Genomic DNA, 20,719 nt, shown 5'->3' with positions numbered 1-20,719 from the left:
AGTGAATGAATGAATGAATGAATGATGCTGAATAAATGACAGTTCATTCAGGTGTGAGATCATCACGGAACAGGAGAAGGTCTGGAAGGAATAAACCAGGAAGGACAGCAGGGGTCCCTTGGGCAGCACTCCAGGGAAGAAGAGGGCGAGTGGGCACCCGAAAAGCCCACCAGTCCTGTGGCCTCTTCTGTGCGGCCAAAGAGGCAGCACGGGCACCTCTCTAAGCCCGGCTTGTCATCCACCAAGCAGAGAGCATCGTAACCCTCTCACAGGGCTGTCTCAGCTCAGATGAATTAAATTCCAGGGCATGGTAGGTGCTCAGTAAGCATCTCTACATCAGCACCAACTTCGTAAATCAACTAGGCTGACCCCTCTGAGGCCGGGATGAGGAGACAGAGGCCCAAGGCGGCAGCGTCTCACAGTCGCACAGTAAAGAGGGCCAGGGCCGGGGTGGCAGCCACTGCGACTAGATTCATGAGGACAATCTGAAACCTCAAGAAGCAGTTCGTCATAGTTTCCGTGGGAATGACCTCCCTGGGCTGTTGGATAAATGAGGCTGCAGAGGTAAGCTTGTCAGATTTAGCAAATACTGCAGGGGACATACTTAGACTAAAAACATGACTCATTGTTTATCTGAAATTTGAATTTAACTGGGAGCCCTGCATTTTATCTGGCAACCTTATCCAGAAAGAATGTTTTGATGTGTTATCCACGGCCAGCACAAAATATGAGACCCAGGAAACAAGAGGAATCAAATACTCTGGCTGCCTGGTCTGAAAACCTCCACCTGAGTACAAATTAAATAAGTCGGGACTTAAGGGTCACACACTCTCCCGTAGGCATGCCCTTTTCTTTCTCCCCACCCTCCCCAGGCAAGGGAAGCCTCTTGCCTGGTGGTTGCACAGGCCTTTCGCCGTCCTCTTGGCCCTTCCATTTCCACACAGTTTTTCCAAAGCAGCTGTCCAGTGCCAAGGACGTCATGTCACGTAGACAACCTCATGCCACCTTCTCCTATTCTGCCTCTTTCAGACATTGCTAATGGATCACGGTATCCTTCCCACTGATCAGGACCCAGCCTTAAGATTTCTCATCAGAACCCAGTCTCTCTCTCTCTGGGCCCCGGTAACTTAATGGACAAGAGAAAGCTCTCCTGTGGGGGAGATTGTCAGGGGCAGGTAGGACATCCTGAAAAGACAAGAGGGACAGCAAGACAAGCAGAAACTCCCAGCACCACTCAACTCTGAAAAAATGAACAAGAACCGTATCTCCCTCACTGTGGCAATGCGACAGCCCTGGTGGGAACCCAGGGAGCAAGAGCTCAGGGATGAGGAAAGGAAACGATGGGGGAATTTGGGGGCGAGAGAGAGCACGCCCAAATGTGCAAGGGAGACGGGAGCCAAGTCAGGACTGGGAATGAGGAGCAAAGGAGCAGACGATCCAAAACTACCTGTGGGTGTTCTTAGGGCCGAAGGCCGGAGGGTGAGAAGTGACAGTGGAAGCTGAGGTGTCCACATATATAGCCCCACAGAGGGTGTGCCACTGAGCTGCCAGGCTGAGGTGGGAGCCAGCCCTTTTCCTAAGCACACACAGACCCTGGGGGGCATGTGCACTGTTGTCTGTTTTATAGAGAACACCCAGCTCAAGGGGGTGGCACCTCACACGAGGGCACCCAGCTCCTGAATGGCAAAGCTGAGATTCATGTCCAAAGCTCAGCACTGCTGCCCAAGCAACTACCTGGGGAAATGATTCCAGACACTTGTTTTGGCTGAGGACACCGAGGGCCTAGAAAAGGGAAGTGATTTGTCCAAGGTCCCCCAGCAAGTTGGAGGGGAATAGGATAGATAAAGCAGGTGCTGTGGGAGGCTCTGGGGGCTTTTCCCTGGCTGGGTCTGAATACTGACTATGGATGAAAAAGGGGTTCTGTGAAAAGTAACCTCACAGAGCGATCTGATCCTAAATTCACACCCCGGCCTGTAACTTCTTTAGTAAAAGGTTTTTAAGCCAGCCCTGTCCTTTGTTCTTGTGCATCTAGGTTAACACACCTTTGAAGTGCCAGAAGCAATCCTCTTGTCCAGACCCCTTAAAGGTGTATTCACCCTCCAGGGAGCACATAACCTTGTTAACTATCCTGTACCTTGTTTTCTCCCACTTTCAATGTAATCTACCTTATGTTCCCTATTTAATTCCAAATGTATAAGAGAAACTGCAAAACTGCCATTCTCAGAAGCATTTGAGATTTGCTTCCTGGCACTGTTGTCAGTTTGGCTCAAATAAAATCTTGTAAGAATTCTTTACAGGTTTGGACATTCTTACATCAACATGACCAAAGGTACCCTCCCTTACAGTTGCCCCAGGGAGCCAGCACCCCAAGCTCAGAGGCTGTTTGCAGCTCCAGGGATCCAGGAGCTCCTGGGTTTTTTCTGGCTGAGAACAGACTAACAAATGAGAATACCTTCCAGACACATCTCTCAGGCTTTACCTCGGTAGGAAGCTCTAGTCTGAAAGGCCCTTTCAATTTCTGAGAAAAACTCCTGTGATCTTGTGACTTATAATAAGAAATACATATTTGGTCTTCATCCCCATTTCTAGCACAGGGCTCCAAAAACCCTTGGAATTTCCTGTGATGAGATCCATAAAGGTGTATTTTGTTATGTTAATGAGGTGACTTTTAGAACACAACCTAAGATGGGGGCTGGTTGCCAGGAGAACCCAGTGTGTGTTTAGAGGGTTAGAACTCTGAATCCCACGCGGGACCTCCAGTGAGAAGAGGAAATGGGGTTCGAATCAATCACCAATGGCCAATGATTTAATCAGACATGCCTATGCAATGAAGCCTCCCAAAAGGACGGGTTGGGAGAGCTTCTGGGTTGGTGACTCTGGGAGAGTGATACACTTGGAGAACATGGAAGCTCTGTGCTCCTGTTCTATACCTTGCCCTATGCATCTCTTCCATTTGGCTGTTCCTCAGTTATAGCCTTTTGTAATAAACTGGTGATTTAATAAGTAAAAGGTTTCTCTCTGGGTTCTGTGAGCTGTTCTAGCAAATTAATCGAACCCAAGGAGGAGGTCATGGGAACCTCCAGTTTAGAGCCCGTTGGTGCGAAGCACAGGTGACAACCTGGCTTTGCAGTTTGCATCTGAAGGGGAAAGCAATCTGGTAGGACTGAGCCCTTAATCTGTGGAATCTGACACTAGGGCTAGGTACAAGGTGTTGGAATTGAGTTGAATGCTAGGACACCCAGCTAGAACAGGAGAATTGCTTGATGGTGTGCGAAAACCCACACACATTAAAATTATAACCCCTTTCCTGGAAGAAATCCCTGACCCCTTGCTAAGAGCCAAGACAGGAAGATTCACCTAAGAAATCTTCTTCCCACCTGAGACCAAGCTTTCCTGCCACAGATGAGACCAGAAAGGGAGGTTCCAGCTTGCCCGGGTCATCTGGAGGCCCGATCTCCCAGCAGCTGCTGTGTGGAAGACTACAAGCCAAAGATGTGGAGTAAAACTCAGGCTCCCTGTCCTGACACATGGCTGATAGGTGGTCACTGCCCTCTTGAGCCACAAATTTCTCACCTGTTTCATGGGGACAGTAATAACTACGCTATTAAGATAACGTAAGTATTAAAGATGAAAAACCTTTTTGAGAACTACAAAGGGCTGCACATGCTATTATTGTCCATATATTCAGACTACCCTGAGATATGTCAGAAATAATAATGGTAGCAATAGGAATAGAATTACAGTAATTACCATTTACTGAGGAATTGCTATGTGCCCGTCACTGTACTAAGACCTTTCAGTTTTTCTTCCCTGAGCCTCATAACAACCAGAGAAAGGAGATTCTGCATCATTCTATATCATGTCTACTTTGACAGAGGACTGTAGAGCCCAGAAAGGTAAAGTGACTGGCCGTGGGCCACACAGTAAGGCAGAGGCCAAATGTCATTTACGCCCAGACTTCTTTCACACCTGAGCTGGGACCTTCACTACGTCTCTCCTCTCTCTAAAGGGTGTATTTACCAACCTCTGAGTCTGGCCTACTAGTCACAGCATTTCTTGGTTACTGAGTTTTTATTTTCTTCCCCCATGATGAAGGCTGGCAGACTGGGAGATACTTCTCTGGGGTGGATTTTCTAAAATCCTCTGCTCTCTAAAGCCCTGAAGGCAGGGGCTCCCCAGGAAGGTGCCACCATACTCTCTCTTGACGCCTGAGGACTGTCATTTAGGACAATCTCTGGAGGGTCAAAAATTTGACAACACTGTATCCAGTATCTTCAAAATGCACAGCCCCTCTAGTAATTCCAATGTGTTGATCAGACCCATTGTAAAATGTCATTGCATTTGGTTTTGAAAGATGAAGATGTTCTGGAGACGGGCTGCTGAACATTGTGACTATACTTAACACGGCTAAACTGTAGACTTAAACATGGTCAGGGTGACAAATTTTATGTTTTGTGTATTTTAGCACAATTAAAAATATTAGGTTGGTGCAAAAGTCATTGCGGTTTGAAAGGTTAAAAATAATTGCAAAAACTGCAATTACTTTTGCACCAACCTATTAGAAAGGAAAAACAGATGTGAACAGCAGAGTGGTTTACAAAATAGAGAAACTGAAACAGGCCAATCTCTATGGGATTAAATAAATGATGATTTACTCAAACAAATGAAAACATTTGGTCAGCAAACGGTGGCCCTCGAGCCAGATCCAGCACTTTCATTTTTGCAAATGAAGTTTTACTGGCACACAGGCTACACCCATCATTTGCATATTGTCTTTACAATCTAGCTACAATAGCTGAGGTAGCCCCCAATCCTTTAAGAATTTTGTGGACCCCTAACTTAGAAGACCCAAGACCCAGAAAAATGTTCAGAAATATGTGAGGGGCAGCAGGGCACAGCGGGAGAAGGTGGCTCCCAAACATTGCTACACTGAGAGTTCAATTTTCAAAGGAAATTTTAAAATAACTTCTATTCACCCCCATGTTTATAAATGTGCCATCAGATGATTATCTCTGGCTGGTGGAAACTGGGATGAATTTTATTTTCTTCTTTTGACTTTCCTGTGCTCTCCAAATTTTCTTACACTAAAGGCATACTACTTCCCAACGCTAGAAGAAATGATAAAATAGAAGTGTTAGCTAATACTACAATGGCACTCATACTGCAATACAAACGTATCAAATCAGTACATATACACCTTAAACTTACACGATGTTCTATGTCAAATTTATCTTAATTTTTAATCATAGGGGTAAACAAACAATAAATAGCGTTCTCATTGTCTCGGCCCTTAGAGGGAGTGAATGCTGACTCTGAGGCTCTTTATAGGTCTGTGGTATTAACACCCCTCCCGGGCCAATTTACAACCTGGGGATGGGGGAAGGTCCCCTGGGAATTCTCATGACAAGTCCAAACAGGTTCCTCTCTTGCTAAAATTACCCCAGACACCCAGGCGGGTGGATCTGATTTTCAGCTGAGGTGGGGGAATAGGGGTTGCCCTAGGGGATCTTGTCAGGAAGATGAAATGAGAACATGTATTGGGATACTTGGAACTGATTTTGTTAGGCCTCTGAAGTGCTTCAAAACTCCACTGTGATGACAAAGTGACCGTTACTTCTGATCCCGCAACTTGCTGTCTGTCTAATCCTCCTGGGTGCTGTTATTGTTCCATGTTGGAGGTGGGGAAACTAAAGTTCAGAGGTTCAGTAACTCAACTCTCCTCTTAAGGTCACACAGCTGGCAAAGGGTGCAGCCAGGATTTGAACCCGGAACTGTCTGGCTCTCCAGCTCCATGGTATTTCTACTACATGGGTTGTCCCATCGGGAATAATTATCTTGGCTGGTTCATTAATAACACAGAGTCTGCTGAACAACCACAAGTCAGTCATCTCCTCCCGGCTGTGCACAACCCTGGGAGGGGCTCGGGAGTGATTATCATCTCCTTTCTCAGATGGGAACCTGGAGGTCTCAATGAGGAGGGCTGCAACTGGTAGTGCTCAGACTTCAGGGATGACAGCTTCTGTTCTCTAAAGATACTCCCTTCCAAATATTGTTGCCACGCCAGGGCGACAGGAAGCCCTTTCAGATAAAGTAATCCAGGAGGGCTGCTTGGAAGAGGTGTCAGACAGGCCTGAGAGCAAACCTGCCTCTCAGCATCAACTGCCTCTCTTGTAAAATTGGCTCCCACCCAGAATGGATGGATCAACAAATCTCGGAAGAGAGGAATAGTGGCTGGCTTCTATCTGTTTACTCCCTAAAAAAGTCATCAGCAAGGAAGGGGCCAGGCCCCTAGCACAATACTCTCTTTATCTGGAAGCAGAACTCACATTCCAGCTTCTCAACAGCAGACACCTGGCTTCCAGCTGCCCTGGGCTACTCATTAACCAGGACTGGCCCTCAGGAAGGGGCTGAACAGGGAGTCTCCTCCCAGCCTGGGGGAGGGTGAAAGGAAGGCACTGCTGGATGATGTGAGCACCAGGGTCAGATCAACTGGAATTCAAATCCTTCCTAGCTATGTGACCTTGGGGGGAGTCAATTCACCCCTCTTAGCCTCAGCTTTCCTACCTGTATAAGGGAGATAATATCTGTGCTAATCTCACAGGGCTACTGTGAGGACTGCATGAGTCTGTAAAGTGCCTTAGCAGGGCCTGATCCAGAGTAAGCGCTCAGTCAATGTATCAGTCATTTTTATAAAAAGAACAACACCTAAGTCAGAGCAGTATTGTAGGATAAACTGCGCTAGTATACGTTAAACCTCTCAGCGACATACGAGCATGCTGTCACAAGAGTTAAATGCTTTCGAGTATTCTTACTGACATTTATGATATTTATGGCGATTACTCTGGAGGAGACATGAAGTGGGGCATCTCCATGCCCAGTGAGCAGCTAGTCAGCGAGGTGTCCTGGGCCACCAGAGATACACCTGCCTGATTTTTCACATCTGATGTCACAGCATGAGGAACAGTTCTCCGTGGGGTCAAAGTGGACTGTGACAGAGAACCTGAGCTGAGGGCACTTGATGACAAGGATGGAAATGGGTCCCCCACTGGCAGCAGCAAGCCAAGGGTCTTTGGGCCTTTTCTCCTAGTCCTGGCTTCCCAGATAAATCCAAATCAACCAAACCCCAACCCTGGACTAGTGGGAGCTTGGCCAGGTCCACGACCTTCGCCCCAGGGAGAAATTACTGCCTAGGAAGCCAGGGTTTTCCAATTTCAGAGCAGAATCTCCTAGTGGGTCATGAAATCAACTGAGAGGGTCAGGGCTATCACTTTTATACAAGAGGCCAGAAAAGAACAGAGCCCCATAGACGGTGAAGACTTGAGTTACGATTTTTGAAATTGTGGTTTCAAGTTCATGCACATGTATATGAGCACGTGCAGCATCCTGTCAAAAAATGCATTTCTTACTATCACAACTAAGACTGTGAAAGCCTCTCCAGTAAGGGTGTTTTAAATCAAGGTGAAGAAGACATCTGCAGAAGTGACTGAGTCAGGTTCCTGCCCCATTAAACCCCTTTTACAACGGCTGGTGATCCTGAACTAGGAGGAAAAACGCTTCTGTAAAAATCAGGAGACAATCGGCAAACGCAAAATGTCATTAAGGTCTGGAGATTAGATAACAGAATTGTGTCAATGTTAAATGTCCTGGGGTTGATAATTGTGCATGTTTATATAAAAGAAGGAATGGCCTCTCACTTACGAAATACATGCTGAAGGGTTAGGGGTAAAGGGGCATCATGCCTGCAAAACCCCCAGTGATTCAGCAAAAAAAAGAACAATATTAACATGACTATTTTTATAGCACACAGAGAAAGAGATGAAGCAAATATAGCATGTTTACAACGGGAAAATCAAAGTGAAGAGTATGTGGAAGTTTACTGTAATATTCTTGCAACTTTCCTGAAGGTTTTCAATTTTTAAAAAATAAAAAGTTTAATGAAGAGACGATCGGGATAGCAGTCCCAATTCCTGGAGCATCCTGTCTGCTGGAAGCCAAGAAGCTCACCCTTTCACATGCATCTCACCCCAATCAAAATCAGCTCAGTGAGGCCCCCATCATTGCTCGGTGACAAAGCCAGGATGAGGGCCAGGCTGGGACGCCAAAATCAGTACTCGGCCCATTTGCAGGGCTGCCTTCCTGGTATAGGCAGGTACAGGTGGCCAACCAGGGCCATGTACTTGCCACCCAGAGGTGACGTGTGGACAAGGTCCTGGGCCTGGGTTTTGTCTCCTCTTAGAGCCTGCAGGAGACACCAAACTCCTGACCACCCCCACCTCAGGTCACAGCTGCATCGGTGAGACCCAGCCACAGGGAGGTCAATGCCACTTACGTTTGGAGGCTCCTCAGAAAGGACTGTTGTTCTGGACCTATTGCAACGAGAGGAAGCAAAGAAGATCTGGTCAGGTTGTGACTGTACACAGAACTCGGAGTCTTCTTCCATTTGTGACCACCCAACTCACACACACTGGGAGGGGCCCCTCAACACCCAGTGGGAACGGGAGAACCGGGCCGCTCAGGCACTTGCGCACACACTCACGTGCTCACATAAAGTCATATATATATACATGCAGACACACTCGCTCACACACCTCTTTCCTGCATGTAGGGTCCCTAAACTGTCGGAGGGCAGCCTGTGCTGAGAGGAGCAGGTGGCCCAGCCCACAGTTGGGAAAGAGACTCTTCTTGCTGGCTAAGAACGGGTAAGTCGTCCCTCAGCCCCGACCCAAAAATCTGCACTCCTGTGAGCCCTCCACCAGCCCAGTCATGAGCCCAGGTCTGTGACTGAATGTTCCCTGCAAGCCAGAGGACAGGCCAAGGCTAGACAGATCGGCTATGGGAGGCTCTGGGACCCCAGATTCTTGGAGAATTCATCAACTGTTCAGAAGCTCTGAGAATCAAGTGCCAAGAAAATCCATTGAACTTTGCTGAGCCAAGCAGTCCCCAAATGTGATTAACCCCAGAAGACTTTTCTTTCTTTTTTTAAATAGAATACCTCCTGTCTTTGGAACTCAGTTTGGGAAAGAATGCGAGTCGGGGAAGATCACTTCTGTCTCTTATTCCACCAGCAGAGCTGTGCTGGAAGGCTCCCCTGGTTTCCTGGAATATTAAAATGCAGAAAACCAGGAAATGGTTCCTCAACAACTAAGATCTTACATTTCGATAACAGTTCAATGGATCAGCCCAGAAGTGAAAGGGCAGAGAGAGGCGTCCAGGCTGGGCGCTTCTTATTACTCATTGTGTCTGCAGCCCTGCCCCGGGGGCCTCTTCCTCAGACTCAGAAACTACCCGGCAGTCTAGAGAGCTCCCTGTCCCCCAAATTAGACGACCTCATTGCTATGTTAGGACCCCCACATTCAACAGATTCACATTAGTGGCCCCCGATGTCTGAGGCACTATGGCGTAGGAACATTCAGCTAATGATTTGAGCACCTACTATGTTCTACGCACTGTTCTAGGCACTGAGAACACAGTGGCGAACAAGACAGCTGAGGTCACCACTCTCACGAAGCCTAGAACCCCATGGGAAAGGCCAGCATGACAAAGATGCCATGGAGCACTGGTTTTCTGGAGTCCGTCCAATGACACCTCACAGCACCTGGATCCAGTTATGCATGAAGTATGACCCTGGGGCCTTTCAGCTAGTTAGTTCTTTCTTTCTTTTTTTTTTTTTTAAGTTAGTTTGAACTGATTTCTGCTGCTTGCAACCCTAAAAATCCAGAACTATGCCCTGTGCTATGTAATTTTATGCATGTCCCCTATTCTAACACTATTTTCTGATGAGGCCATCAGAAAAGTGGGACACAGATGAAATGACATCTGAGGCCCCTGCAACCCTGGTATTCTACCAGGAGTCTATTGCAAATGTTAGGACTGACGTTTGTACTGGCCCCCCAACCCCCGCCAGAGAAATCAGCCCTTCTCAAAGGTAAGCCTGGAGGGCTTGTTATAACAGAGAGCTGGGCCCATCCCGGGGTCTGAGTCAGCACTCTAACAAGCTCCCACCCAGGTAATGCCCAGACTGCATGTCCAGGACCCAGACCCTAAATCTGTTCTACTTTTCCCAGTTGCTTGGTGCAAGTGTTCCGTGCAAAATAAAGCTCCCGCCAGGGGGGAGGCCACAGCCGCTCGATCCTCAAAGCAGACCCCCTATTAAGTAAAGTGCCTGTGTGGCTCAAGGATGAGGCAACCTTTAAACAACTAACGAACCAGGTCCCAGCTTACACCAGTCCCACTGCTCACCCTTCCAGCCAGCCTTCCGCCCTGGGACTTATCTAAATATTGGGGAGCTGTAAAGGACACGGAGCCTCCTTGGGCTCCAACAGGCCCACACTGGTCTTCCAGGAGCTGTTAGCATCCCCCGACAGCTCTCCACACCAGGCAGTACGCCAGCACCAAATCCCACTGCGGGCCTGGGCCTGACACACTGCCTCGGCAGCCCTGCTGTCAGCACAGCCTGGCGGGCCCTGGGCTCTCCCTGATTTACATCTGACTTGGCTGCCTTGAAAAGCCTCCTGTGGCTTTTGGACCAGGGACGCTTGTTCAGTAGAAAAGGGCTTCCCCACCAGCATCCTTTCCAAGGTGGCACTGGCCCAGAGGGTCTGGCATGGCTCAGTCACCTCCCAGCTGTGTGACCTTGGGCAAGTTACCTGAAATCTCTGGGCCTCAGCTTTTCATGTGCAAACTGGAAATAATGGTATCTTTTGTGTTGATTAGGGAGATGATGCTTCCAAGGCCTTGGCCTACAAAGTGCAGCAGGTGCCCCATAGCTGGGACTCATCTCTTTTACTCAGAGTGGTCCCCAGACTAGCAGCACTGGCATCACCTGGCAGCTGGATAGAAATGCAGAATCTCAGGCCCTGCATTTAGTCCTCCTGCATGGAAAGGGGCGTTTAACAAGATCCCAGGTGAGGTCTGCAGCTTCCAAGTCTGAGGGGCCCTGGTATATGTTATTATTATTGTAGTTACAGCACCCCAAGACCAAGCCAAAATGTACCACCAACCCTCAGGCCTGGGGGACAGCAGACAGGGGTCAGAGGTAATGAAATGTCAAGAGGGAAGAAAAGTTCTCTGGTGTCTCTCCACCTCCCTGAGCCCCTTGGCAGCTTAGGAGAGGGGAAGGGACACAGGCGGGGTGTGTCCCACAGTGAGACTTAGTGAGTAGGTACTGATCACAGGTCTCAGCCAAGGGAACACAATCTACTGAAAACATTCCAGGTCTCAGATTTGGGGCTTCCGGCAGAGTCTGGCTCCCTCTGTTCCTCTCCAAAGAAGGCTGAACCTTTTGCATTCAAGGAGGAAGATTAAATTACCCTGTGCCTGGAGTGCGCCACCCAGAACTCACAGCAGAGGTTGGCAGAGGGGCTGCCCTGGCCTGCTGTGGGGTGGGGGTGGGGGCTGCAGGCCCCACGTGGAGCAGTGTGGAGGCTGCCTGGATTTCCACAGCTCCGGCCTGGAACTGACCCTGTGAAAGCGCTAATGGTCCCCACTCACAGGCTGTGAACACAAAAAGGCTACCGAGCTGGAGCTGAAGTGCCTGAATCACCTCCCCTATACAGAGCAGGAATGCTTCCACTGCCCGGGGTCTACCAGCAACACACTGCTGTACCTGCAAGGGCAGGAGGAGGGGGCACACTAGAGGCGCAGGGCTGCTGGCAGGGACAGCACTGTGGGCAGAGAAACCAGATGACCAGATGCAGGTGCAAAAAAATCCCATGTTGATAAATATGGCTCAAATTTATAAAACTCTGTGTGGACAACACAAAACACACCTGTGGTCCAGAGCTGCCCCAGGAAGACCATTTTGCGTGACTGGTGCTGTGATTTTTCATGCCTGGGATGTGACCCTTTTAAAACAACCCACACCTTCCACTGGTGCGACATGGAAGATAGAAACGGATTCTGCTCAGTACTGGTGAAGAGCGGCTGCCAGGTTTGGGGAGGTTTCTTTTTCTTTCCTTTTTTCTAAGGTCTATTCTAATCTACATTCTTCTACCGATGGTAGGGAAAAAGAAAACCCTCCTTGTTCCCCCAGGAAATGTTTTTTACTAAAAGCCCATTGCCACAGCTCTGTTCAGAGCATCTCAGAACTCCAGGCCCCAAATCAGGCGGTTCCTTGCGGAAGAGGGCTAAGACATCTTGAAAACCAACAGGAAGACAATCACATCCTTAAAGGGGGCCCATGGAAGCAGCACCCCACGCAGTTGCGACGTACGCTCCCTAACAGAAAAGGGTCTTTCCCCTTTTTACTCAGCAGGTATCTCCCCCAAACACAGAGTTTCCTTACAGGTTAGCACTGAGGACCAGAGAAGGGAAAGGACTCACCCAGATCACACAGCAAGCCAGTGTCCAAGGGCACCCATACCCTGATGACTCGGTGGCCTTATGATAATTCATTAAATTATTTTGTGCTCAGCTTCATAAGCTAATGATTTGATCTGTCTTAGTCACCTGCCACATCCCCAGTGCCTAAAACGAATAAATCTTTGTTGGATGGGTGGATGGTGATGGGTGAATTTAATTTCCAAGCCTGGACTCACTCAGATGTTCAAACTATAGGCTCTCGTTTCAGGGTAGAGGGAATCAGAAAGTTTGTGTGTGTGTGTGTGTGTGTGTGTGTGTGTGTGTGTGTGTGTGTGTGTGTGTGTGCTGAGTACCTACTGTGCACCAGGCCCTATGCTGGAGCATCCCCTCCCTCATGTGCCCACAGTCAGGCGGCTGGATTACAGGCAAGACCTCAGAAGCCTGAGCTCCACCCTATAGGGGCTCAGAGCAGCATGAGGTTACGTCTACTTTGATTCACATAATCTTTCTGAGTGCTTACTATGTGCTAGGCACTGTTAAGGGGCTCAAGGAAAGCGTCAACAAGTAGGGGGCTTTAAGCTGGCCCCTTGATAAGTGGGAATAAGGAGGAAAGGGAGAAAGGGAGAAAGGGCCTTGCAGCTGAGGCCTGGGCAGGGCCGAGAGAGTCCAAGGCTCAGTCTAGAAGCAGAATCCAGCCGGATCACAAGGACAGGAAAGATCTGGCTGGATATGAGGGCAAACACTGGCCAGGAGCCAGATCATGAAGGGTCGCGAATCAGCAGTCTGACTTGGTCTCACGGAGCACTAGAAAGCCACGGAAGGCTTCTGAGCAGGAGAGTGTCAGGCTGAGAGCTGGCCCCTGGACAGTACCGGGAGATGCCCAGGAGGCATGGAGGCTAGTGAGGAGGCTACTGTCTTAAGCTGTGCTGACATCCACCCAGAGAGGAGATACCACGTGCCATCTGGTAATAGAATGAATGTCCTTGAAATCACGGCTTGAGTCCTCCATGAGGGCTGAGCAGCCATCATCTATCTCCAGGTGCCAACTGGCTGTGCGGCAAGAGGGCAGAGCCTTCAGGACCGCCCCCTTCCGGTGCCCTTCACCCACTAAGCATGACTCTGCTGAAATCCACTGGGCCACTTCACCCCTGCATCCCCAACCAGGCAACGGGCAACCTGCTTTCCCCTCCCCAGTTAAGGACTTTCTGCTTAGCAAGGGGATGGTGGAACCTGGCAGTCAGTCATTTAGCACTTTTATTTGTGCAAAGAAGAGCCATGGAACAGGCAGGACTCTGCGAATTTCATTGAAGGGACCCCACAGAGATGTGGTCCAAGCCTCCACTTAACGGGAAGGCTGAAGCTCAGAGGGGCCAGGAAGCATCCAAGGGAGCAGAACCACAACTCAGATCTCCTGCCCTTCACCCACCAGGCTTCTCACAACTGCCTCAATTCTACTCTACACAGTGGACAGAGCTGCCCACCAGGAGCCAGGCTCCATGATCCTCCCCTCACAGGTGGTCCCGCTTTCCAGGAACCCTCATTCCAGATTCTGCCGGTGTCTCCTGAGTAGCCAAGCTCTAAGGAATCTTTCAAATTAGTACGGCTTTGCCCTCGCTCTCTTTCCCATTCACTGATAAAATCAGGATCTGAGAGTCCTGACTACAGCCATCATCGAAAGTTTGAGAGAGAGGTGAAAACTCGGTCCTTAAGTTCTCCTGTTTTACATAATCACTGAAAGGCAGGTGGGGCTGGGGAAAAACCACAGGTTTGTGAACAACGGCCCTTTTGAGAGCCTGTCTTCCTTCATTGATCTATGCCTCACTCAGACCTCAGTCTCCTCATCCATAAAGCGGGTGGGCAGGGAGGGTTAACTCCATGATCACAAAGTGCCCAAACTCCCCAGCCAAAGGCCTACTCGCCCTCAGACCTTCCCAGGTGTTCCTTGACATAAACTGCCTGGGGTTGTTCATTAACCTCTTCCTGATAGAGATCTCCACCCCTCCTTTGAGGCTGAGAGCTACTGGAGCACAGGGGCTGTCTGATTTATTTAACCCTGCCCCCTGACCACGGCACTAAGCCTGGTACCCAGTAGGTGCTCAGTAAACATTAGAACAAAATGGGCTCTGGTTCCAAAGCTCCTCCCCATTTCCCAGCTGTGTGATCTGGGGCAAGTCACTTTTCTCAGATTGGATGAACTTCTCTAGAAGATGGAGATAAGAACCCCAAGTCAGGCACAGGGCTTAAAATCCAGGAAGGGTGATAAGGCAGAGTGGGTGCTCAAAAATATCAGTTCCTTCCCATCACAGAATGCTGAATGGCCTCAAATTGCTTCTCTACCCACCTTCAGGGCAAGTTCAAGGTCATTAGGTGGGTGTGTTTCATTCACTGAGCTGGCAGCACTCTGGGTGACTAAGACAGGCCAGCCTAGGCCAGTGATTCCCAAATGCACACTAGCTGTTCAGAATGGCCCAGAAGATCTGTATATTCTGAAAAGCAGTGGTTCTACAATGGTCTGTTGTTTCAATAGAGTGGCAGAACCAAGAATAGTATGATGCCATTTTCGTTAACGACAAAACAAAACCATAGCTAGCTTACGTCCTAAATAACTACAGACCCTAAATAAGCCCTAGATGGAAGAGGAAATCAAAACCGAAATGAAAACTGATCTAGAAAGTAGTAAAAAGGAGTATATGTTCATGTAGACATCTTAGGGATACAGTTAAAGCTATAGGCAAGGAAAATGTATAATCTTAAAGGCTTTTATAGAAAGAGATAGATGATAGGTCGTCAGACAGACTGAAGATTGGATTGCACTTTTTAAAAATGATCTTTAAGGATCACCTTTAGTTTATAGTTTTCTATTGCGTGAGATGTATTATTTTCTGCAGTTAAAAGAGGATCTTTTGACAGTTTCCCATAAAATTAACATATCTATCCTATGACCCAGCAGTTCCACTCCTAGAAAAATAAAAATATATGCCCACAAAAGACTTGTATACAAATGCTCATAGAAGCATTACTCATAATCACCCCAAACTAGAAACAACCCAGATGTCCATCAACAGGAGAATGGATAAACAAACGGATGCAGCTACACGACAGAATTCTACTTAGCAATAAAAGAAATGAACTATTGATACATAACATGGTTGGATCTCAAAACATCAGGCAGAAAAAAGCCAGACACAAAAGACTATATGCCATTCAAGTCCATTCGTATGACGTTCTAGGCTAGGCCAAACTCATTGATGGTGACAGAAATCAGAAACTGGCTCCCTCTGAGAGGGAAAGGGCACAGATACCTTTCTGGGGGAGCTGGAAATGCTCTGTATCTTGATTTGGGTGGTGGTTACCCAGGTGTATAAATTTGTAAAAACTCATCAAGCTGTAACAGAATCTTTGCATTTCACTGCATGTAAATTACATCTCAATTTAAAAAAAAAAATTTTTAATGAAAAAACTTTAAAATACAGATTCCCAGACTCCACCCCTGGGATTCTGATTCAGTACGTCCAGACCAGGCTTGGGAATCTGGATTTGTGAAAAGTAATTCAAGTAATTCTGACGCCTGACTAGAATTACTGCTGCTCACCCCTGCCCCTTATACCACCAACCCCCCCCCACCCCGCTTTATTGTTTTGAGTGATTTGTAATGTTAGTTTTCACAAGAGAGAATTGGTTGATCACAAAGCTTTGGAAACACAACAGCAATTTTCATTCTCTCTGCCCTCTTCCCGCCACCCCTAATCCCTGCCCCTCCACTCAGGTTTCCAAATGAAGTCTCTGACCAGGTGAGGTGAGAAAGGAAACCCTGAAACCCTGTCTAAGACAGACATACCTCACCGTACAGAGGCCAGGGGTGCATGCTCCCGGGAGGTCAAAGCCAGTAAGTTAATGGCCTGTATACCTGTTAAACAGCATGTCCAGGGCTTCACCCTGTGTTTACAAAAAGAGCTCAAGGCAAAATTCACTGGCACAGAAAATGCTTTGTGCCCTGACCAGCAGTGACTGGTCTCCTAGACCCCAGCCTCGTTCCTCACTTGCCATCGGCGTTTCCTGGGCTCCCGCGTTTAACTGCCTTATCCACTGCGGTCTCCAAACCCAGTCTGATGCTGTTTCTATCCCAGCTGCCTTCAGAATAAAGCCCAAGCTCCTTTATCCACCACTCAAGGCCCTTGACCAGCTAGCTCCTGTTCCTCTCCAGCTGGGCCCCTGGGAGGTGTGTTCGTGCCTTTGTACCTGCTGTGCCCCCCTGCCCAGAATGGCAGCCCATCCTGTTCTTCCACTCAGATGCCAACTCTGACATCACTTCCTCTATGAAGCTGAAGTGTCTCCTGCCTATGACCCTGCCATTAATGCACACCGAGTCTTCTTCACTGCACCCCCCATGCACAGTGTGGTCATAGCAGCTGCCACACGGGCCTTTTTCCTCTGGGCTATGAGCTCCTCAAAAGCCAGTATTCTACCCCGAATCCAATGCTTGGCCAGAACTGACTGTAGCAAGGTGTATTAACCAACTAAATGAGGCACATTAAAAAAGAGCTCTCATTCACGTTGAAGGCCACTGAGCATTTCCACACCCACAGCTCCTCTCCAGAACCCAGAAACTCACACAAACACTTTGGTCAAGATAAGTTGGCCAGCATGGAGGAGTGCAATGCAGCCCTAAAGAATCTGACCCTGGCTGATGACCTTTTACAGAAATGAGGGATCAGGCTGCACCTGCCGGGGTAACCGCCGGAGGTCCAAGGCCTGCCCGGTTCTCACCTAGACACCCTCCAGCTGCAGCCAAAGCTGCATTCCAGGCACTCCTTGTGATTTATTTTTCGGATCTTTCCTAAATACAGGACTATGTTCAATGACTCAAGTGTCTCACAATTTTGGGAACTTTGGAAAGACTTTCAGATAAGCACAGCTCCAAAGTCCTTTGACACATTGACAAGTGGACAAATGAGAATTAGATAATGCCACCCCTGGGGCCCAACTGCCTCCTGGGAGGCTGACACTTGTGTAGGAAGAATAGTAGGGATCGCAGATAAGGCACAGAGAAGGGAGAATGGATAACTAGGGACAGAATCAAGGTGCCAATGAGCCCCACACACTCACCCTCCAACCCTGACGACCGGGGCACCTTTGTCCCTTGTTTTCCCCAGGTTCTGGTCTGATTTCAACTCCCCAGGACACTAGTTACTAAAACTCCATGGAGCCAAAACTCACAGCTGGCCAAAGGATGGCCTTTGAAGCTGAATCCTGCCACTGTCCGGTTAAGCTGCTGTCCTCTGGGCAACTCTCAGTTTGCCAATCTGTAAAATATGCACTATTCACTAGGGCCTCCCAACTCTGCAAAGCAGATGTGACCCAATCACAGCAGGATGTGCTAAAAGGGACAGGGCAGGAGAGGTTGACTGCAGCTGTGCCACAGGTTAGTATAAGAGTATCCCTTAAGGACAAAAGCTTGAGGGTGCGCCTTAGCCCTTGCCACATACCACAGTGACCTGGAACCTCGTGACATCCTCTAATCGTGACACCCTCTAATCGGCAGCTCTGAAGCCAAGCCCAGCTTTACAGCTTACCACAGGCTTATTCTGCCTCATCTCCCTCAATCCCCTCAAGGACACAGTGAGGCCGACATTGACGTCCTTGCTGCCAGAGGCCCAGGGAATCACCCAAGGTCACCTGCCGACTGAGACAGAGGCACAGTACTTGAACTCAGCTCCCTGTGGACAAGTTCCTGTCTCTTAGATCCTGCTTACTCCATAACCAGTCTACTCCACCCATTTTACAGATGAGGAAACTGAGACCCAAAAAAAGGTCGCCCCAGGTCAACTGGTAGCTGAGCCTGGCCAAAGACCTCAAGATACTTTGCCAATCCTATTCTATGGTGGGTACTCATCAGCCAGTACCCTCAGACTCCCTCTAATACCCCCTCCCAACATCCTAATGAAATTCCTTCCCCACTCCACCCCCACACCTCCTCATGCCCACCCCACACTCCCTGGATGACTCCCTGGTCGAGAGGGAGGCAGGCGGTTGCTAAGTACTCAGCGGCTCTCTCATAAAAATAAACTCCTTCTGGCTGGGAGACTCTGGATGAGATCCCCTCCCTTCCAGCCAAGAAAAAAATTAAAAAGAAATTTAAAAAAGATCTCCTCCATGACATTTATTTGAACGTCAGCAGTGCCGAAGCGTGGGCCAATTTACCGAAGTCCAAATGGAGCCACGCGCCACTAAACCTCAAAACCTCAGCCTGAAGACCCTCAGTTCAAGCGTCTCAACGGTTACTGAGCTGATTTATTTCACCAGGCAGGAAATGGGGGCCCGGGCTGCCTCCCAAGCCTTTGGGGCTGGTCCTGGGGAAGGCCGGGATCTGGCAGAGGCCTGGCAGCGACCAAAATAGCCAGGCTGGTGGCCCTGCCGAGCACACACCTCCCTCTGAGTGTCCCCCCTCCAATCCAGGCTGAAGCTATGGGGCTATAGAAGAGGTCCCTAAGATTCTCTCTCTGGCTTCCCTGGTAGAAGCAGGAAGAGAACCTGCCCGCTTGAAAGAGGAACCCCCCAGAAGGAAGGGGAAAAGTCAAGAGGAGTGTCTTCTTGTCCCTGCCCACAGCCCACTTGGCCCCCAGCTGTCCCTCAAGACGGCTGGATGTTGGCACTGCCACCTGCACACTGCACACAGGCAGTACCCTTGGAGCCATGCCGCCCTATCACCTCTCCCCACTCAGTGCCTGCCCTGAAGAACCAGCTCAGGCTGTTTGGCCCTCTAGGCACCAGGGACACTCCCTCAGGTACAGCCCAGGACACACAAGTGCCCACAACCAGGGACCCAGAGACACTGCCACACTTGGGGACACACACGTGCACAGCCAGGTACTTGGAGACACAGTCACACACACACAGGTACGTACACACACACACACACGGACATACAAGTGCACACATCCTAAGACACAGCGACACAGCCATACTCAGGTATCACAGACACACACTAGAACACACAACCTAGAACACGCACAATCCAGGACACAGAGAATAGCAGGTATACATTGGGTCATACGGTGCATGCTGCTGGGGACACGGAGAAGCAGCCACCCTGAGAAATACACAGACACACACAGGGACGCAGAGATACATACAGACGCCCAGTGAGACTGAGACACACACACACACACACACACACACACACACACACACACACACACACACACACACACACACCTGCCGCCTGCACGAGAAGTCCGAGCCCTTTCGCTGGGGAAACAATAACCGCCTCTCCAGCAGGTCTGAGTCGGCGACCCTCCGTCCCTCCCTCGGTGGTGAAAGGGGCGCCGGAATGGGGGGCACTGGGCGGGAGGAGGTCGGGGCTGGCTGGAGCGCGGAGACCCGGCGGGAGCTCCGCGCGCCGGGCTCCCTCTCCCTCGGGTACCTGGAGCGGCCGCGGGGCTACGCTCGGCCGCGCTCGCTTCCACTCGCCGGGAGCTGCACGCCCGCTGGATCTCTGGTTCGCGGGGTCCGCACTCTGCGCTCCTTCTCGGTGTGGCTGGGTCTCCGGGCTCGCGGTTCTCGGGGCTCGGCGACCGCAAGCGAGCGGGGCTGCGACTAGGGCCCGGAGCTGTGCGCTGGTGGCGGAGCGGAGGAAGCGGTAATTTATAAGCGGCTTCTTCCTGACCTCGCGTGTCTGTTGTCTGAGCAGGCAGCGCTCAGCATCACCCATCCTGCTGGGTGGAAAAATACCAGCTTGGCCGGGCCAGGGGCGGGGCCGGGGCGGGGCCGGGGCGGGACTGGAGCGCCCCGCCCCGCCCCCACACGGACACACACGCGCGCGCTCACACACGCACACCCCACACATGCACGCGCGCACGGGCACGGACACACAAAGAGCATGGGCTCGCCGAGCGCGCGCACACACACCCTCAGGCCGCGGGCGAACACTGGGCCCAAAGCTTCCCCCATTACAGCGCACTTTTTTTGGAAACCCTTACCCTTCAACCCCTGGTGCCAAGTGGTACAGCTGGTCCTCATCCCCCTCACGCCTACGGATGATGAGCAAGAGAGCCCCCAACCCCAACTCACTCCCCCCCAACCCCAGCCTCCAAACCCCACCTGTCGCCCATCCACCTGGCTCCCAGGAGGGGCTTGTGGCTTTTTGAGTGGCGAGATTCAAGAAGCGGCGTGCTCCTGGGCGTGCTCTAAGCCATGATATGCTCCTTCAAGGAAGGGGCCCCGCAACCCTCCCTCTCTGCCACTCCAGGCATGAGAGGGATCTGCGATTGTGTGGTGAAGCCGGTAAAGGGCTCCCCAGATTCTTGGCTTTGCCCCAGCTGGGTGACCTTGGGGGAGTTACTCGGGCTCTCTGTGCCTTGGCTTCCTGATCTGTAAAATGGAAATAAAAATAGTAGAACTTATCTCCTCTGGCTGCTGT

General features: G+C 50.0%; 1 protein-coding gene across 2 annotated transcripts in view; it reads right to left on the bottom strand.

Annotated features, from left to right (window-relative positions):
• Window positions 1-19,861, bottom strand: part of SLC6A6 (solute carrier family 6 member 6) — a 78,475-nt gene extending 58,614 nt beyond the window's left edge. Inside the window, exons 1-2 of one of the 2 annotated variants that reach the window (XM_033133048.1) lie at window positions 19,724-19,861; window positions 8,330-8,366 (exon numbers count right to left, since the gene is read on the bottom strand). The gene's annotated coding sequence lies outside the window, so the exon portion shown is untranslated. Of the gene's footprint in view, window positions 1-8,329; window positions 8,367-19,515; window positions 19,652-19,723 lie in introns of those variants that run through there. The other variant, XM_033133047.1, reaches the window with a different exon arrangement.
• Between the last annotated feature and the right edge of the window lie 858 nt (window positions 19,862-20,719).

This window comes from Rhinolophus ferrumequinum, chromosome 17 (assembly GCF_004115265.2).
Source record: "Rhinolophus ferrumequinum isolate MPI-CBG mRhiFer1 chromosome 17, mRhiFer1_v1.p, whole genome shotgun sequence".
NCBI classification, from domain to species: Eukaryota; Metazoa; Chordata; class Mammalia; order Chiroptera; family Rhinolophidae; genus Rhinolophus; species Rhinolophus ferrumequinum.
Note: the sequence above shows the minus strand (reverse complement) of the source record. Positions and strands in the feature narration are given on the sequence as shown.